Source organism: Saccostrea cucullata, unplaced genomic scaffold (assembly GCF_032062105.1).
Source record: "Saccostrea cucullata isolate Sc308-1 unplaced genomic scaffold, CSIRO_AGI_Scuc_v1 ctg8086, whole genome shotgun sequence".
Classification (NCBI taxonomy): domain Eukaryota; kingdom Metazoa; phylum Mollusca; class Bivalvia; order Ostreida; family Ostreidae; genus Saccostrea; species Saccostrea cuccullata.
The window spans coordinates 9,261-15,139 of NW_026926952.1; the positions used below are offsets into that span (position 1 = coordinate 9,261).

General features: G+C 34.3%; 1 pseudogene; it reads right to left on the bottom strand.

The window, feature by feature from the left end:
* Positions 1-3,854: 3,854 nt before the first annotated feature.
* On the bottom strand, positions 3,855-5,350 carry LOC134273022 (leukocyte elastase inhibitor-like; annotated as a pseudogene).
* Positions 5,351-5,879: the final 529 nt, after the last annotated feature.

Sequence of the window (5,879 nt, forward strand, 5' to 3'; positions counted from 1 at the left end):
TAGAGTTAGTGTTAGAGTAGAGGATAACGAGAAAGCTTTACAGCAAGGTTTTTCACCAAGTGGCATAGAAGTAATTATAAGACCCTGGCAATCCCAATACTCACGCCAACGTCACCACAATACGTATAATGGTTAAGTGTCTCACAGCTGTTATATAAGCGTTAGCTAGTATCCAGATACTAGTAATCCTGGAACTTCAGATGTATCATGTAAGGTACAACATATCTGTCAAGACTTTAACGACACTAATATTTTTATTACTGTAGTGCACAAACCTCTTCCGGAGCAAATCCATTTTCTTGACTGTATTGACTCTAGTTTTAATGCATACGGTATTTGCGACAAGCGCATATTCATTAAACCAGAAATAAGAGCCCGTCTACAAATTTTGGAGCTATGGCAATTTTGTAGCGACATGGATTACCTGTATTCTCAGTCGAACTTCATTGTAGTGATCGTGTACGCGGTAGTCGTCAGATGTATAATCGGTGTCCTATAACCGTCCACTAACTCAAGTCTAGAAGAATACAGATTAGTGCTGAGCATGTAGAATAGCTGTATGACACTTATAGTTCACATGGACCTATTATTATTCTCGTTGACATCAATGCTCCTTTATAAAATAAATATTGAGGCAAAACGCGAAACAAATGCAACGAACGCAGGCGGATCATTAAGGATGTTATAAATGAAAGAAGACTTGAGCCGGTGACAAGCTAAATCAATAGTACTCCTAGGTCGCTCACAATGGAAAGCAAACGCCTTTGATTGACCTTGTGCTTGTAGCATAGGATAAACTTGACTTTGTAAGGACAGCAGGAATAATTGAGGAACATTCATTTGGTAGAATTGGAAGACAACGGCAAAACCAAATGCGAGGAACATCTTTCATACAGAGACTACAAGCAATCAGAGTGCCACCAATAGGGCGGTTGAACGGGGTGGTTGTGGGTATGCTTTGCTTCACAAATTACAGCTTGCACAACCTCTTGCAGGTTAAACATCTAACATTGATACTGATCATGTGATCGCACTGTAACTATCATTTAAACACCGCAATATCCCTAAAACCTGAGACAATTCATTACACAGCAAGTAGTATAAAAAGCCCTTAGTTAACACGTTGTAAACAGACAGCTAAATTCTTTTTAAAAAATATGCAAAAATTAATATGAATGCTTAAAGCCTTATTTCCTGTAAAATTAAGACAAAATGTCTTAAATGGAAATGTTTATAGTTTTAATCATATTCAAAATAACCTCAAAGTAAAAACAATATTTATTGAATATGTTGGACTAAGAACTGTTATTAGAAAGAGACTAGTTTGTATTAAAGATCACAAAACAACTCCAACTTTCCAGACCACCAATTCAAAGTAGTATCAGAGTTTTTCTTAAGAGTATAAAAGGGTGTAAAGATATGTAAAATTCCTTAATAAAAAATACAAAGTTATAAAATTAAGAAAAGAAGTAGAAAAATTTTGTGAAACATCATGGGACAATATTTGAGTTATACTATAATTTAAAACAACGCAAAAATCTAAATTTCAATTATTACAATTTTAAATTTTACATAATTTTTTTTAAATTATCTATATAAATCAAACTTAATTGATTCACCAATATGTTCCTTCTGTGATACTGATATTGAAAGTATTGATCATCATTTTGTTCCATATGTCTGAGTCGAAGAATTTTGGTTGGAGATTGGAGAATAGATTTTGTATAAAAGAAACCGGTAAGTTTGCTTTGATTAGAGATTAATTTTTTTTCAATTGGTAAATTTATAAACAAAATCCAATACAACACTGGCAGGAAAATGTTGAAAAATTGTTAGAACCTAATTTTTTTTAAAATAATAGCTATTATATTTTCTGAATTTTAAGAACCCTTTCTTTTTATCTATCCCCCTCTCCTTTCTCTATCTTTCATTAACTTCTTAAAAAGATTTTCACAAAATTTATCCCTTGTTTAGCTTGTGATTTTTGATTGTTTGTATTTCAAATTTGTGTGATCGAAGAATTAAAAAGTTCTAGAAAGTCAGTTGGCATCGAACCCGATTTAAAAAAGAAAATCGAGGCGATTGTTTATCATGAATGGACATGGAAATAAATGTAAAAAAAATTGGTAACACAGTGAGTTTATGAATATATCTTGGTAAGCTGTGCAAATGTTTTATAAAAAAAAATGTCGATAAATGGCCATGTTTATTTGTGTAGACATTTAAAATGGTACAATTTTGACTTTTAAATATTTTAATGTGTTCTTTGATGAGTATTCTACATACAGTATTTTTGAAAAAAAATATTTATACCTTTTATGCCAGTATGTACATGGGATAAAAACAAAGCTATTTTCAATATTTTAAAATGCTGATAATATATGAAAATTATAGTAAATATAGTAAATTGTGTACATTCATTCTCTTATCCTTGACGTAAATGGAAACAGATCATCTGAAGTATAATAAGCAATAATATAGCTCAAACTATATTTAAATAAAGTTTCTAATTTATTAAGAGAAAATGCCAATGAGCACCTGTAGTACATAATGTATAAGATAGTACAACAAAGTGCGGGTCCAGATTTTTTTTCCAAAAGGGGGGTCCACCCCAGTCAAAAAAATTCCATTCCAGAAATTTCTTGACAAACAAATAAAAAAAACCTATTTCGTGGGTTGGGGTAAGGTGTAGCGAATGACTTTCAATGATTCTGACTTTCATACCAATACCACATAGATCTGAGTGTTTTCGAGGAAGGATTTTTTTCTGGGAGGGGTGTCCAAGGTCACTTTTACTTGGTTTAGTATATACATAAAATAACTCTGCAATTTCCAAGGGGGGGGGGTGGGTCCGGAGGACACCCTCTAGATCCGTGCATGTAAAACGTACAGAATAAAGTTCAACTTGGTTTATAACATGTAAGCAGAAAAGGCCTTAAATGAAAATGATATTTGTAGAAGTAAGAAAAACAACAAAAAGGGGTTTATTTCTCATAATCATTTATTTCTCCTCCTATACTAATTGTAGAATTTTGAAGTACCGGTATTTCGTCATGCTTTATGCCTATTCCTGTATAATAAATCTCAGATAGTTTTTGGAAAATAGTTATAGCCGTTAGCAGTAAAAAAAAAAATTCCCCGCGCTTGCGCGGGATTTCAGCTAGTATATTATATTAGAAGATGATGGTATAATAATACAAATAGGTCTGCTTATATCGGGGTGCAATTTGAACCAATGGGAATTCGAATAGATTGTTGGAAGACCTAGTCTCCAAAACAATATAGATATCATTCAATCGGAAATTCAAGTATCTTTCTGATGTAAACTGCAGAGTAAATGAATGCAATAAAGCATACAGAATGCTATCCCAACGTAAATGCAGAGCTTACATGTAGATCAGCTGTTGCAAAGCCTGGGGATGCTATTGTCTTTGGCAAAATATTCCAATCTATTCTATCCAATGCATACTCAATAGGGTTGAAATCTGGTAGAAACAGATTGCTGGGGCTTTGTAAGAATGCGAATAACAAAAGAGGCTTTTATTACATGGCTGTGTATTATCAGATTGAAATACAGATCCAGGAACAGAGAAATCACGGACCTCCAAAACATCAAAGGTTGTATCAGGTTTCATGAAGGAGTGGGCATCCCCTGCCAACCGGTCATACCCATCGTATGCTCCTTGTCATGTTCGGGAAGTAACGGTCGAATTTGTCGTCAATTTAGTGTATAAATATTGTACTAAAAATTAGTATGAAAAATGTCAGTCGGCATTTGACTCAATGATGAATTGAATATGCCGACAAAGTCATTGTTTATCCGTTACTTTCTTAACTTGGTTTATTAAAACGACTTATAACACTGTTTCGGTAGAGTTCTCCCTTAGAAGGAACAAAAACGGGGTGGTCAGCCTTAAACGTCACTTTCGGCAATGCCGAGCAGAATATATGCTTCATAACCGTTGCCGCCGCAGCTTCCGTACCTTCCTCGTGCATTTTAATGAATGCTTTGTGAATGACGTCAGAAAAAAAAAATATCTTGTGGTGGATTTTTTATCATTGCCCTGAAATCTGCTTCAGTGGTAAAAATTTTGGTATCAGAATCAGAACCAGAAAATTTTATTTTGAGTCGGATTTTTATAACAGAAACATAAGCTCTCTATAGCTTTTGACCGACATTTTTGTAAGAACTTTATCGAGATCGAACGAACTCTTCATTTTAAATTTTGGAATGGAGACATTCACGTCTATTGTAGAAAATGTTTTCGTTATTTTATGAAGAGTTTGGGAAGAGAGGTTTGATTCTACTTTGAACAACCCATCTATTTTATTTGGCAGTAATATAAGCATACTCAGTTTCTTTCTTTTGTATGGAAGATTCAACACTTTGCAGTCCAGGGGCTCAGAAACACTGATTAGCAATCCATTCTCTTCCATATGCATCATATCAACCATTTCAGTTTCAGGTTTTGTTTTTGATGACTGAAATGCATTTTCCCGGTTGCCTTTAAAGTAAATAGCGTTTGTTAGGACAATCAAAGACAGGGCATTAACTCTCTACAACTTTAAGAACTCTTATGCAACATGCACTTAATATCCACGTCATAGAAATAGAAAATTACCATTTCCCCGCAAGCACCTTTTAGCTTGGTACACTTTTCTCTAAAGTTTAGCGTAAATAATATTATGACGTTATATTTTTTAAAATACAAAAATAACTTTTCTTATTTTATGAGATTTTTTCAATTATGAAATAGAAGGAAATTGGCATTAAGTTAAAGATTAAATGAACTTTTTAAAGTGCGTGAAAATGCGTGATTGCGGGGAAACGGTATATGCGTGATTTTGCGTTAGAAATAGGAAATGATATATGCGTTAAAATGCGTGACTGCGGGGAAGGGGGTTAATTCCTCCTGCCGGGATTAGATCCTTTATTTTATTATAAGTCTGTTCTTCAACCCACGTGTTAATTCTGGTTCTAGACCCCTCCGGTTTTCCTACAAAGTCTACCAGTTCGATCTCGCTGTTGTAATACTCTGACTATTTCTTTTTGAAGGCCTCTCTGATATCCAGTCCTGATTTGGAAAATATTCGGTTCGCAATGGCCAGCTGAGCCCCTTCCTAAGATTTTCCCGTCAGATTAGAGTGTAGCCCTTTGTAAGGCTTGAATACCAGAGAGACCCAAAACTTGTTTAATTTGTTTAATTTGAGCCTTCGATTTCCCTTTGGTGCCCAGCATGGTTAACATTAAGGCGGCCGACACGCTGTACGGAGACAGGAACAAATTGTCACTCCCCTCCGACAATTCTTTGTACAGCCTTAAAGAAAAGTCTACCAAGGCACAATCCATTTTGAAGAGATCAATGGGGCAATATAAACGAATTGTATACAAATTGCAGACAAGATATCCACATGTTCAGTATTCCAATCTCCTCTGCTTCTTATCTGAACAAGAAAACAACTCGTGGGAATTTAAGCACAAATTTTGTATCCCTATATGCCATATAGAGAAATGCTTAAATACAAATTCCACATGTGCACGTGTCCTACACTAAGCTTTGTTTACAACTGTCATAAAGTATTTGAGACGCTTATAAGAGGAAAAATACCGACATCTTACGAACAAAGGAAACCAAACGACCCTCGTTCAATGTATTTACGTCATTGAATTCTTCAATAATATTGAGATTTCAATAGAAAAAAGGCCTACAAGATACTCAAAACTCTTCTTGTTGTTGTCGCTACCCTGACGCTACGGTATTAACAAGGAAAGGGGTTCCGAAATTTTTAAGCATGGAGTCAAAAGATTTTATCCTAGTATATAGTATTTTAAATAAGTATTACTTAGCTATGATGAGGATAACATCTGTATTTAAAAA